This window comes from Sarcophilus harrisii, chromosome 1 (genome assembly GCF_902635505.1).
Source record: "Sarcophilus harrisii chromosome 1, mSarHar1.11, whole genome shotgun sequence".
NCBI classification, from domain to species: Eukaryota; Metazoa; Chordata; class Mammalia; order Dasyuromorphia; family Dasyuridae; genus Sarcophilus; species Sarcophilus harrisii.
In genome coordinates, this window is record NC_045426.1 from 475,650,089 (window position 1) to 475,665,791 (window position 15,703).

A 15,703-nucleotide genomic window follows, 5' to 3' on the forward strand; every position below is an offset into this window, starting at 1 on the left:
TCTCCTGACACTCATTTGGATTCCCTTCTGCCTTCTTCACTTTCTGTTTGAAGCATTTTATTCCACTCTTTCCAAGAATGCTTCATTTTTTCTAATAACTTGGGACAGTACAGAAATATTTTCCTTCTTAAGTCCTTTCACATTTCCCTTAAGTATTAGTTCAATCTGTATGGCATACATAGTTAATAGCTTTTATTTAACAATGGAAGAAATAAACATAAGGTGAATGGAAAATTGCTCCTACCCTTAACTTTGCTGGAGCAGGGATCTCGAGAGTTCTCTGTTCATCCTGTTGCTAGCTGCTTGCTATATAACATGGGCTCTTCTCTTGATATATGATGTTTAATATCATGTTTAACATAACTTCGAGGCACTTCTCACCTTTTCCTTCTCTTCTCTATTTATTTTGTCATCTTGCTTATCTAGATCTTTTTGTGGGGAAAAAAAAAAAAGAGTATGTCCCAGAAGATAGACTATTTTTTGAGAGGCAGTATATAGTGTGGAACAGAAGCATCAAACTCAAGTAGAAACTGGGGTCACTAAAATCCACACCTAAAGATCCCTGTGGGCTACATATTGAATTAAGTTTTAAAATGCAATACTGTGTTTTGCATTTATATATATATATTTTAACATATAACGCAACAAGGATAAGAAGGGAAACAACTGCTGGAAAAAATTTTCATAGCAAACATCTCTAATAAAAATTTAATATCAAAGATAAAAAGGCAACTAGGTATATATGACTAAAAATCATTCCCTAATAGATGTTAATGATCAAAGAGAAAAAAGTTCCCAAAAGAACTGCAAATTCCTAAGTCACGAGAATACTTTAACCGATAATAATAAAAGAAATGCAAATTAAAACATGAAGTGAACCAGATGTTTGGTTTCACTAGACATCTAGCAAATTGGTAAAGATGATATGAGAGGAATAGCCAATGTCTGAGACGTTATAGAATGATAGGCAATGATAAGTACTGTAAATTAGTCTATCCATTTAAGGATATCAATGTGGAATTATGTAAAAGCATATGGTGATAAAATTATGTATATCCTTTTAATCCAAAGATTTCTCTGCTAGCTATGTACCCCAAGTAGACCAATGACAAAAAAAGAATCCATAAATACTAGAATATTTATTAGTAACACATTTTACATGGTAACAAAGAACTGCCAATAAAGTAGATACCCATCAATTGGAGAACAGCCAAACCAGTTGTGGTTTGTGAGTGTAATGAAATATTACTGTGTCATGAGAAATAATGATTATGATAACTGGGAAACATTGGAAAATATAAAATTTTGAAAAATTAAGGTAAGTAAAACCTGGGAAACTAGATATACAGTAACTGCTGAGAAACAAAAATTTTGTATTCTGTTTTCAGTACCAATCTGCCAGGGACAATTCATTATCTAATCTTACCTTAAACATCTCTATTTAGAAAATCCAAATGAACCCCCCCCCAAAAAAAAAAAAAACTTTTGAAAATTTGGCATGCCTTTTCTGTTTACAATTTGTAGTATTCCCAAATTATCCTGAAGAATAATTTTTCCTAATCTCTTTTATCTACTCCCTTCAAGCATTCTATTAACAAAATTAATAAAAGATTTCTTCCTTAGTGTAAAATGCACTATATTAAAATTTAAAAAGAGACATAATTTTAAGACAAATAGTATTTGAAACCTTTTAAAGTTCTTGAGGTAGGATGTATGTTTTTTATATGTTTTTTTTAATTGACCTAAAAGTCAAAACTATCACAAATATCAAAAAATCACTTTTGCATATTCTACAACACAGATTTTTAAGAGAGAAAAAATATAATAAATAATAATGATATAAGCCTATATGAAGCAGCATGGCACATAGGATATCATCCTAATCTTGAAATCAGGAAGACTTGAGTTCACATCTTGCCTCAAGAAATTAATTGTCTGACCCTAAGCAGGTCACTTATTCTCACCCAGTCTGTTCATCTGTAAAAATAAGGATTTATTATAATAATCCCTATCACAAAGTGTTATTGTGAGGATCAAATGAGATAGGTGTAAAACACTTTGTGCATCTTAAAATGCTCTATAAATATGACCTATTGCATAATCATTATTTCTCTAAGCCCTGTTTGAAAGACTATGTAACTTTTACTTAGGTCTAAGTTTCTTCTTATATAAAATGAAGATGGGGTTAATTGCTTCCTGCTCTAAAATTCTAATATGATTCTAAGAAAACTAGGTGACAACTGAGATCTATTCAAAAAATCAACTTCTAGAACATGTCATGGGATCAAAATAACATTTTAACTAATACATCCTATAAAATCTACATATTTGATGTTCAAACTCACACCCTATTTAAGATCTATAAATCTAACATTAAATTAATTTAAAAATTAGTGAGCCACATTAAATGTGGCTTATTAATTGCTGTTTCCCAATTCCTTTAAAACTGGTAACCTATGTATAATAATTACCAATTAATCAGAAACACATGGATTTAAATCCCACTTCAGACACTTATAATGTGATCTTGGCCAAGTTAATTAGTTTCCCCTCAATGGCTTTACTTTCAAAAAATAAAATATAAGGGACCAGTCATAAAACTCTAGGTATCAGATATCTACACAAATGCACAAAATATGGTTACACAAATTGAGAGCCTAAGATAAAAAAGCAAATTTGATCTCACTGGTATCAAAATAACTAGATGGGATGAAAAATTCATTGCTAGAATATAAAAAAAACAGGACATACGATTTGTTTCTTTTTTTTAAATAGGATATGAGTTAGGATTGCACTATATAGTAAGAAAATATTCTAAAAGTAAGAAAATTCAGAATTCAAAGTGGTAAAGCAGAGTGAAGAATAACTGGATTTTAACAAAAACAGAAATACAGAGGAAATATACTCTCATGAGAGTAATATGACAGACTGCCATGAAAAAAGGAAACAGATGAGTTCAAGAAACAGCTCACAAGCCTGGCAGGTCATGATTACTAGTAATGAGCATGTTCAATTGTCTATCTAAACATTTAGACTTCTAAGAGTCAATTTCTTGACTTGCTTTAATGACAATTTCATCCTAAGAAAAATAATCTATAGATATATTTTCATGTGCAGTTCTCTTTTTCTCTCTTGCTTTGCGTGAAGAAATGCATGACAGGTGATTGCAATAGAAACAAATAAAATTTTAAAAACTAAAAATTAAATGTTTAGAATGACTTCATTCTTCAGAAGATAGAATAATGCTACACTAAAGCTCAGAATGAGTAGTTTACAAAGAACATCAAGAACAGCATAGGTAAAGGGAGGGAAGAAGTAATCATATTAAAGAAATTCAATTCTATACAATAAGCATTTATTTATTAAGTGCCTACAAAGACAAAAAAGGAAACAAATCCTCCCTAAATGAGTCTGTTATTTTCAACTCAACTGAAGGTAAATTTGTACACAGAGAAGTAAATTATGTATAAACATGGAAAAAAAAAAGGTGGGGGGGGGGGGGGAGAGGGAGGATGAAAGCATACTAACTAGGAACCAGGAAAGAACTCTACAAATTGTTCTCACTTAAACTAAGACTTAAAAGTGTCCTAGGAATTTAAAGAGGTAGAGAGTAAGAAAGGAGAATATTTCAGGCATGGGGAAGAATATGTACATATACAAAGGGACAGAGGTGGGCAGAGGTAAGATAGAATAGCAGGAAGTTTAGCTAATTAGTTCTCTTTCTCTTAATTCCTCCACAAAACTAGAAAATGTACCAAAAGATTCCTGATCAGGAAATTTTTTTAAAAAAAACTTTTTTGTATGGAATTTTTTCCAGCTCTGGTAAATATAGAGACACAAAGGTTCATGGACACTGAGGGCAGGATCTAGCTAGCCATAGCTGCATAGAACACTACAGCAGAAGGATTAAAAGAAGATCAGGGTGGTTTACCATGGAAAGTAAAGTCACAAGGAGGGAAATGATCCCATATAAAGTATAAAAACAGCTCTGTCATCAATATCCAATTCCAGGTCACAGATCCATGATGGAATAAAGAGAAAAACCTTAGCCTATTAGTCACATTCCACGGTCAAGAGAGGTTATGGGCCATAAGGCTATAAACTGAGCAAGAGCAAGTTCAGAAGTTGTGTGGTTCTGATCTGAGGAGTAGAGTATGTTTGTAGTGGCAAAGAACTGGAAACTGAGTGGATATCCATCAGTTGAGGAATGGATGAGTAAGTTATTATATATGAATGTTATGGAATATTATTGGTTTTTTTCTATTTTAATAGCTTTTTATTTACAAGATATATTCATGGGTAATTTTACAGCATGGACAATTGCCAAACCTTTTGTTCCAATTTTTCCCCTCCTTCCCCCCACCCCTTCCCCTAGATGGCAGGATGACCAGTAGATATTAAATATATTAAAGTATAAATTAAATACAAAATAAGTATACACATCCAAACCGTTATTTTGCTGTACAAAAAGAATTGGACTCTGAAATATTGTACAATTAGCCTGTGAAGGAAATCCAAAATGCAGGCAGGCAAAAATATAGGGATTGAGAATTCAATGTAATGGTTCTTAGTCATCTCCCAGAATTCTTTCACTGGGTGTAGCTGGTTCAGTTCATTACTGCTCCATTGAAACTGATTTGGTTCATCTCATTGCTGAAGATGGCCAGGTCCATCAGAATTGATCATCATATAGTATTGTTGCTGAAGTATATAATGATCTCCTGGTCCTGCTCATTTCACTCAGCATCAGTTCATGTCTCTCTAGGCCTTTCTGAAATCATCCTGTTGGTCATTTCTTACTGAACAATAGAAATATTGTTTTTAAGAAACGATCAGGAGGATGATTTCAGAAAAACCTGGAGAAACTCCCATGAAGTGATGCTGAGTGAAGTGAACAGAACCACTGTACACAGCAACAAGATTATGTAATGATTAATTGTGATGAACTTGGCTCTTTGTAACAAGGAGATTCTGGGCCAATTCCAAGAGACTTGTCATAGAGAGCCATATGCACATCCAAAGAGAGGACTCTGGGAACTGAATGTGGATTACAACATATCATTTTCACATTTTTTATTGCTGTTTGCTTGGGTCTTTTTTTTCTTTCTCATTTTTTTCCTTTTTAATTCAATTTTTCTTGTGAAGCATGATAAATGTGGAAATATGTTTAGAAGAAATGCACGTTTAATCTACATTGGATTTTTTTCTATCTAAGGGAAGAAGGTAGGAGAGTTACAGAGGGAGAGAGAAAAATCTGGAACATAAGTTTTGCAAGGGTGAATATTGAAAACTATCTTTGCATGTAATTTGAATATAAAAGGCTATTATTTTTTTTTTTAATTTTTAATTTTTGTAAAGGAGTAGGGTACGGTCTCAGCTCTAGCCTTCAGTTTCATCTGAAGTCTATAGATGAAAAACCAGGGCAGACCAAAGAGAAACATACAGCTCTGTCACTGAACCAGCAGAGTATTCCAGCTAGATAATAACTAAATCAACATTACTTAGACTTGAACCATTAAAGGGGCAAATCCACAAGAGTGCTTTCCAGACTCAAACCCAGGTAAGAAAATGGAAGAGTTCAAGCAAGGAGGGTGCTGATAAGCCTTTACTCTGAACCAGACCAGTTAAGGAATGTTGATCCCTTGCAGGTCCCCAGCCCAAGCAATCCTGAAATCCCCAAACAACATCATATTCAATAATCCAAAAAAGCACCAGGAGAACCAAAGAGCACACAAACTTAGTGCACATAAACTCAGTCCATGCAATTCCAGCCCTAACCCAAAATCTAGAAAGACACTGGAAGAACAAAGAAAAGGGAACCCACTATAAAGAGCTAGTATGAAATGGATGCTCAAGACATAAACTTAGAAGAAAATGACTCTAAAATATCTACAAAATCAAAGAAAAATGGGTACAAATTCAATCTGAATTCCTAGAAGAGATAAAGAGTTAAAAATAAAATTTAATGTTTTAATTAAATGAAAGCACTAAAGGAAAAAGTGAAAAAGAAATGAAAACTACTGAAAAAAGAACTGAAATGAGAGGTACAAATCTTTACCTATGCAACAAACTCTGAAATTTAGAACAGATCAAATAGAAGCCTAGGAATGCATGAGAAACAGGAAATATTAAAACAAAGTCAAAAGACTGAAAGAGGAAAATGTAACATAACAAAAATAAAAATAACCAACATATAAAAGAAATCAAAGAGAAAATTTGATAAATCATTGGACCACCTGAAAACCATGACCAAAGAGAACACTGAAATCAACGTAAAGAAATCATAAAACTGACTATATCTCTTAGAACTAAAGGCAACCATTCTCCAACTGATGGACATCCATTCAGTTTCCAGTTTTTAGCCACTACAAAAAGGGCTGCCACAAACATTCGTGCACATACAGGTCCCTTTCCCTTCTTTATAATCTCTTTGGGGATATAATCCCAGTAGTAACACTGCTGGATCAAAGGGTATGCACAGTTTGATAACTTTTTGAGCATAGTTCCAAACTACTCTCCAAAATGGTTGGATTCGTTCACAACTCCACCAACAATGCCTCAATGTCCCAGTTTTCCCGCATCCCCTCCAACAATCATCATTATTTTTTCCTGTCATCTTAGCCAATCTGACAGGTGTGTAGTGGTATCTTAGAGTTGTCTTAATTTGCATTTCTCTGATTAATAATGACTTGGAGCATCTTTTCATATGACTAGAAAGAGTTTCAATTTCTTCATCTGAGAATTGTCTGTTCATATCCTTTGACCATTTTTCAATTGGAGAATGGCTTGATTTTTTATAAATTAAGAGTTAATTCTCTATATATTTTGGAAATGAGGCCTTTATCAGAACCTTTGACTGTAAAAATATTTTCCCAGTTTATTGCTTCCCTTCTAATCTTGTCTGCATTAGTTTTTTGTACAAAAACTTTTCAGTTTGGTATAATCGAAATTTTCTATTTTGTGATCAGTAATGATCTCTAGTTCTGCTTTGGTCATAAAGACCTTCCCCTTCCACAGGTCTGAGAGATAAACTATCCTATTTTCTTCTAATTTATTAATAATTTCCACTGCCTCATTCTTTATAAAGAAGGGACCAGGAAACAAAGAGAAGGAAAAGTGTAAGAATAGGGGGAAGTACATAATTAGCAGTCATGACTGTGAATGCACAAATAAAACCAAAGTAGCTGAAATTAGAAGAGAAGCAAGTAAATGGAAGGGAGGGAGGAGGAAAGGGGAAAAGAGAATATTTGCGGCGTCTCTAGGGGACACATAATCATTTCTAAGGTAGGGATGTGTGTGTGTATATATACATACATATACATGCACACATACGTGTGTATACACACACACACACACACACACACACACACAAAAAAAAACTCATTCAAATTTATAAGAGCTATTCCCCAACTGATAAATAGTCAAGAGGATATATGAAATAGGCTGTTTTCAGAGAAAGAAATTCAGGCTAACCAATCATAAGTCAAATGAAAAAAATTGTTCTAAATTACATAAAGAAACATATTAAAACAACTTTAAAATCATCATATTAACAAAAGCTGATAAAAAAAATTTTGGCAAATGTTGGAGCAGGTGTGGGAAAACGGATAAATTAATGTAAGATTAGTAGAGAAGTGAACTTGCTTAGACCTTCTGGAAAGCAATTGGAACTATGACCAAAAAGTTATGATCCAGCAAAACCATTAAGAAATCAAAGAAAAAAGTAAAAGAAACCATATGTATAAAAATATTTATGAGAGTTCTTTTTGCCATAGCAAAGAATTGAGAACTAAGAGGAAGTCCTCAGTTTGGAGAATGGGTGAACAAGGCACAGTATGGGAATATGAGGTAATATTGCTACACCATTAGAAATGATAAAGTATCAGAGATATCTGGGAAGATTTGTATAAACTGATGTGCATGAGGTGAGCAGATCTTGACTACTACATCTTATATACCTAATCTATTCCATAGATTCACCATTTTATTTCTTAGCTAGTACGCAGTTTTGATTACTACTTATAATGTAATTTGAGATTGTCATTTTTATTATTTTGCTTCTGTCTATTCATGAGCAACTGAAAATTTTCCAGTTTTTAAATCTGACTATGTGTGAAAAATGTTGTGTAACTATTTTCACATAGTTCCTGGGTATGTCTTGGTAGGTGGACTCCCAAGGATTTTATATTGTTTATTTTAAATAGAATTTCTCTTTCTATCTCTTGCTGCTAGGTATTACTGGTTTTGTTACTGATACGGTCCATTACGATCTGCATTGCTGATATAATCCTACTTGGTCATAGTGTATAATCCTCATTTTATATTGCTGATTCACTGGCTTTTGTTCAAAATGTTTATATCAATATTCATTATGTAATCTCTTCCTGGCTTAGGTATCAGTGCCATTATTTGTGTCATAAAATGAGTAGGGCTTCTTTGCCTATTTTTCCAAATTATGTAGTATTAGAATTAGTTATTCTTTAAATGTTTGGTAGAATTCACTTGTGAACGCATGTGCACTGAGAATTTTTTCTTGGGGAGTTCATCATTAACTTATTCAACTTCTTTATCTAAGATGGGGTGATTTAGGCGTTCTGTTTCCTGATCTGTTAATATGGATAATTTGTATTTTCATAAATATTCAATTTTGCTCACATTGTTAGATTTATGACATAATTGAGCAAAATATTTCCTAATGATTGCCTTAATTTTTTCTTTATTGGTGGTGATTTCTCCCTTTTCATTTTTGATACTGGATATTTGGGTTTTTTCAAATTAACCAATGATTTATCTTTTTCCCCCCATAAAACCATCTCTTAGACTTATTAGCTCAATAGCTTTTTTACTTTCAATCTTATTCTCACTTCTGATTTTCACAATTTTCAATTGGGTGCTAAATTGGGGATTTTTAATTTGTTCATTTTCTATTTTGTTGATGTAAGAACTTAGAGAAATAAAATTTTCCCTATGAGGGATGCTTTGGCTGGATCCCATAAATTTCAGTATATTGTCTCATTGTTGTCATTTATGAAATTATTTCTATGATTTCTTCTTTGATGCAATCTTTAGGATTATATTAGTTTTCAATTAATTTTAACGTATCTTTCCAGAGCCCTTTGTTGAATGTAATTTTTATTTCATTATGAAGCCAAAAGAATACATTTAATATACTTGCCTTTCTACATTCGATTCTAAATGTTTTATGCCCTACAAGACAGTTAATTTTTATATAGGTGCCATGTACATCCTGAGCAAAAGGTACACAATATTCCTATCTGTTCCCATTCATTTTCCTCAACCGTCTGTCATATTAACTTTTCTACTTCCTTAGTTTTTTTCTAGTTTATTTTTTGGTTGGATTTATTGAATTCTCAGAAAGGACAGTTGAAATCCCCCACTAGTATAATTTTGCTGTCTATTCTTTCTCTACCTCATTTAACTTCTCCTTTTGAGAATCTAGATGCTATATTACATAGTGGATATATTTTTAGTATTGATACTGCTTCACTGTTTTTGGTACCTTTTCACTAGATGTAGTTTCTTCTCTTTCAATTGTCTATTTTTGCTTTCATTTTGAGACCAGAAATGCTAACCCTGATTTTCTTACTTCAGCTGAAGTGCAGATTTGTGCTTCACCCTCTTACCCTTACTGTGTATACGCAATATCAATAACATTGTGTGACTATCAACTATGAATGATTCAATTCTTCTCATTAACACAATGATCCAAGGATTCAAAGGAAAATATCATACACACCAGATAAAAAACTGATGGGCTCCGAATGTAGAGCAAAACACATTTTTTCTTTTCTTTTTTTTTTTTTTGAGTTTTTTCTTTTTGATTGTTTCTTCTTTCACAACTATGATTAATATGGAAATACAAAAACATATGTTAACATATATATAACATATAGCATGATGGCACATAACCTATATCAAATTGCCTGCCATTTTTAGGAGGGAAAAAAATCTGGAATTCAAAATCTTGGGAAGTAAAAAGACAGGAGGCCATATATGGTATATGAACTACTGTTTCTCAACGCAAGAGTCGAATCAGGTAAAGTGATATAATAAAGATAAACAAAAGTTTTCAAAAAAGCAAAGTTATGAAATTTCTTAATTTCAAAAAACTAGATTTTTAAAAACAAACTTAAGAAATGCAAGATTTGGCTAGAAAATACAGAAAGATCTAGAGGTTTAACAAATTACAACTTCAATATATATTAACAGTGTAATGCAGCAGAAAAAAAAAATTAATAGTTTGAATTAAAAGAATCAGAGTGTAGGAAGAAAGAAACCAAAGTACTTCTCATCTCTAGTCAGACAATTATATTCTCTCAATTCTAGGTGCTGTTTTTTATAAACAGCATTTATAAATTACAGACTATCAAATGTAGACAATCAGGACAGCTGTCAAATTCATTCTGAGAATAGTTATTTCAAAGAAGAGTCAAGTTGGGGAGATAAGACTTTAAAATTGATCATCTAGAAAAAAAAGACTCATTATGTTCTGCTTAACTTAAGAACATTAATTTAACAACATATAGAAGTTATGAAGAGGCAAATTAAGGTTTCATATAACGAAAAATATCCTATCATAGCTATGGTGGTATGGGATACCTAAAACAGGAAACAGCCTCCACACTAAAAGTAACTACTTACACCACTGAATAACAACATTAACTAAAACAAACATGGTTGGGTCTCAAAAAAACATCTATAAAGGATTACAGATGCTTAACTCCCCTTCCTCCCCTGCCCCCTCTCATCAAAAAAAAAAAAAAAAAAAAAAAAAAAAAAAAAAAATCTTGATTGTCACAATGTGCCTGACTCTACTCAACTCTTTTCTGATCTTTCTCATTTCTTCCACTAAGCTATTTACACAAGCTGCCTATCTTAAAGATATTGAATTGAAGAGAACTGAAATGAAAAACTCAGTTTCCAGTTTGAAAAAACTAGGAGTTGTCTTCCTTTTTATTTTTACAAAAAGATCTTCTGAATCAAAAATTTTCTTTATTTCAATGGGCCAAGTTTACCCAAAAGTTGAGATATTCACAGGTTATCATATAATTATATTATTTGAACTGCAAAGCAAAATTTTCAGACCATTTTATTCAAATATATCTGAGTTGGGAAGATTTTTTTTTTCATTTAAACTATTTTTTCAACATTTCAATTTTGAATTACCTCAACAGCAGTGTCAAATAGGAAAGGGCGAGATGGGATAGAAAGCACCAAAAATTTAAATGTAAATGCAATTTACATTTATAAATGTATAAATTACAAATATCAAGTAGGATTTGAAGAGTTGAGTGGACACCCTCAACCCATCTCTTTGTGAACATAGGAGATCTACAGGTATTACACATTGCATAGCTTTGTCAGACTTTTTCAATCTGTCAGTCATGTTTATTTTTTTCCATTATTTAAAAAAAAAAACCTTGCTATACATTATGGCTCTCTAGAAAGGGTTCAAGAGAAATAATTGGGGTAACTATGATGATGTAAATAACAGAAGTCATCACTAAAAACATTTTTAAAAGAAAAATAGAAGAAAATGATACAGACTTAGAAAATTACAAATTAAAAATTTATATATTGTACTATATTTTTATTTATTTTGTTAAATATTTCTCATTTACATTTTAATCTGATTTGGCAAGTTCAAGTTGTGAAACTGATCTTAATGAACTATAATATTTTCATCTTTAGATAAGCAAGAATTGTTGAATGCATGGATCAATTACATCATCTTAAGATGACAATAAGGTCATATATCCCCATTTAGCCTTACACATTAGGCTTTTGCATGCATACTTAACACCAACTTTACTAAATATTTTTAAATAAACTGAAAAATGAATTCATAAGAATGTAATTTACTTTTTCTGCTATCTCACAGAAGAAAACCACCTGAAGAGAAATTTATTAGTAAAACACTATAATATAGAAACAGAAGCAACACACAAACATTACAAAAGAGAGAAAAAGAATAAAAAGAATACATTTTTCTGGTTCTAATGATTTCCAATAATCTTATTGTACTCTAATACCAAGTGTATCATCATCATGGAGAAATCAACTATCACAAAGGATGACAAAAGCTTACTTGTTTATAACTAAGTGCTCTAAACAAAACACTGGCAACTACTTAAATTTTTTCACATCAAACATATAGTAAGAATTACATTAAAGGCTTAAGTAAATTCTGTGAAATGTTCTACATAAAAGATCCCTGCGTGGTTACTATATCAAAGGAACTAAAAATAATAATAATAACCTCAAGGATGTTCTAGTGAGAAAAAACATTTTACAAGTTTTTCTTTTCATCAAATAGTTGATATATAAAAAACAAATTCTGTCAAACTAAGATTTTCCAATAATTTCAATATTTTTTCCGGCAAAATTTAAGTACTATTTATTTTAACGATTCAACTATTTGACCTCTGGCAGACTTTTTTGGCCCCTTTGGAACTTGTTTCCTCATCTATTCAATAAAGTGCTAGCCTCCAAGATCTACATTAATTCCCAAGTTTCCTTTCAGATCTAAACCCTATGATTACATGAAATAAGTAAAAAAAGATTTTAATTTACTAGGGCTGAATAAATTTATTAATTAGGTTGATTTTGAGTTCCAGAATCAAGAGATTCCAAGAGAAACATGTTTCAATGGAAAGAGCATTGTCCCTTAAGTTAAGAGAAATATTAAATTTAATAGTTATTATCACTAATAATAACATTTATACAACTCTTAAAATTTTGCAACTTAGAACTCATTTAAGCCCAGAATAATGCTAGGTGCTGTTATGCCCTTTTTACATGTGAAACTAGGGCTCAAATTAGGTCAAATTAAGTTGTTACAATTCTTCTTTCTTAACAATCCTATAACTGAAGTATCAAATGGCAAGAACACCTGTGAATAGCGTCTGGTATGGTCTAATAGATTTTTGCTTTTCTTTTGCTCAATATCTATGACTTAACTGGTATAAGGAAACAGCAGTATGGAAAACTCTCTCTACTAATTTTAGCAGATCCACAACTCTACTATAACTTACAGAATATCTTGGAACAGAGAATTCAAAGAATTTGTCCAGGTCACACAGCCAGTATGTGGAAATTAAAAACTGGAATCCAACTTTCTTCCTTTAAGGGAAGCCTCTATCCACTGTCAATAGTGTCAAATTTAAACAGAAATAAATCCATGCTGAATCAGAAAATCACAAACATTTTCTATGGATTTTTTTTTTTTTTGCATTTATTTTGTTGGAGATGGAGCCAAGATGAAGTACAATAGACAGGTCTTTGCCTGAGCTCTTCCTGATTTCCCTCAGAATGCACACCAGATTAAGCCTTTGAACAGATTTTGGAGTGACAGAACCCACAAATATTTGAAATGTAACAAATTTCCAGCAGAAGATTATCTTGGAAGTACTTCAAAAAAGGCATGTCTCAATTGGGCAGGGGGTGATGTGGCCCAATACAGATGCAATGCAGGGAGGGCCTCCCCACATCAGGGAAATCTAGTGGGAGGCTCTTAGGCAGAATACAACAGCATTGGCTACTCTACCTGATTCAGAAGACAGCGGATCATCAGATTTGCTGACACACCTACAAAGAACTACCAATGAGCCCCTGAATCCCAGTATAATAAGCAAGACGGTTCCGCCCACCCAGCATGGGAAGGAAACTAGCAGCACCACCACCAACACAGCATGAAGCCAAGTCACCTGTAGAGGAAGCTCTGGACAATTTCCCCTTTGCCCTAAGAACAGACCTCAACCTTTAAAAATGAGCAAAAAAGCAAAAGGAGCTCTGACAATAAATAACTATTATGGAGACAAAGAAGGACAGATCTCAAACCCTGAGGACACTAAAGGCAAAACGTCTCCAAATGAGAATTGGTCTCCTACTCCAAAGACTCTTAGAAGAATTCAAAAATGTTCTTAAAAAAGTTAGAAAAAAAATGGGTTAAGAACATGAGAGCTTTGGAAAAAGAAACACAGAAATAGTCTGAAGAAAACTCTTTTTTTAAAAAATTGGTGAAATGGAAACAAAAACATACTGGAAAAAAACACTTCTTAAAAAATAGGTTTGGTGAAATGGAAAAAGAAAATAACTCCTTAAAAATAATTTGACAAAATGGAAAAAGAAAACAATTCCTTGGAAAAATAGAATTGGTGAAATGAACAACACTTTAATGTTCAATTGGCCAAATGCAAAAGGCGGTAAAAAAGCTAATTGAAGAAAATAATTCACTAAAAATTGGAATTGGACAAATGGAAATGAATGACTCAATGAAACAACAAAAATCAGTCAAACAAAACCAAAACAATGAAAAAATAGAAAAATATGAATACTTCATTGAAAAAACAATTGACCAGGAAAATAAATTTAAGAGACAATTTGTGAATTCTTGGACCACCTGAAAATCATGATTAAAGAAATAGCCTGGATAACATCTTTCAAGAAATCAGCAAGAAAAACTGCCTTGATATCCTAGAACCAGAGGGCAAAAGCCATTGAAAAAATCCACTCATCACCTCCTTAGATCCCAAAATGAAAACTCCATAAATTCCAGAATTATCAGATCAAGGAGAAAATATTACAAAAGCAGCCAGAAAGAAACAATTCAAATATCAAGGAGCCATAAAATCGGGATTACCCAGGACCTAGCAGCTTGCATTTTAAAGAATCAAAGGGCCTGGGATATGATATTCTAGGGGCAAAGGAGCTTGGAGTGCAGCCAAGAATCAACAATTACCCAGCAAAATTAAGCCTTATTTTTCAGAAGAAAAAAATGGACAATTATTTTTGATGAAAAGACCAGAGCTGAACAGAAAATCTGATCTTCAAATACAGAACTCAGGAAAAACATAAGAAGAGAATAAGGGAAGAAAAAAAATTATTTTTTTTCAAGATTAAAATGTTTACATCCCTACATAAGATATGTGTAACTCTTGAGAACTGTATCTTTGTTAAGGGTATACTTATCAGGTGTAGGTATAAAATGATGATGATGAAATAAAAAAGAAACTAAGGATGAAAAAGGGATTGTACTAGAAGAGAAAATGGGCTAAGTTACATCACATGAAGAGGCAAAAAATTTATTTTGTAAAATGTTTCCCAAGAATATTTTTAATCTTGTTTGGCTCATCCTGAACCTCTGCACTATACCAATGCTGCTTCTCGATATGTGCATTAGTAATTTTATTGGCATCACACAAAAACACTTCAATTGCTAGAGTTAAAAATCTAAAGTACATTCAAAGTAACAAAAAATATTTCTATTGTTTGAAGGACATATTTGAGAGAACAAAACCTTTTTTTAAAAATTTAGGATCTCAACCATTCTGAAGAGCAATTTGGAACTACGCCCAAAGAATTATCAAACTGTTCATACTTTTTGATCCAGCAGTGTTTCTACTGGGCCTATATCCCAAAGAGATCTTAAAGAAGGGAAAGGGACCTGTATATGCAAAAATGGTTGTGGCAGCCCATTTTGTAGTGGCAAGAAACTGGAATCTGAGTGGATGCCCATCAATTGGTGAATGGCTGAATAAGTTTTGGTAGATGAATGTTATGGAATATTATTGTTCTATAAGAAATAATCAGCAGAATGATTTCAGAGAGACCTGGAGAGACATGAACTGATGCTAAGTGAAGTGAGCAGAACTATATTACAAAGCAACAGCAAGATTATATG

The 15,703-nt window shown here is 32.3% G+C and overlaps 1 protein-coding gene across 2 annotated transcripts in view; it reads right to left on the bottom strand.

The window, feature by feature from the left end:
• The window catches only part of UBE2V2 (ubiquitin conjugating enzyme E2 V2), a 66,604-nt gene that overhangs the window by 42,166 nt on the left and 8,735 nt on the right, over positions 1-15,703 (bottom strand). Inside the window, exon 1 of one of the 2 annotated variants that reach the window (XM_031946426.1) lies at positions 245-405. The exons of the other annotated variant lie outside the window; for it this stretch is intronic. The gene's annotated coding sequence lies outside the window, so the exon portion shown is untranslated. Of the gene's footprint in view, positions 1-244; positions 406-15,703 lie in introns of those variants that run through there. 2 annotated transcript variants of the gene reach the window in all.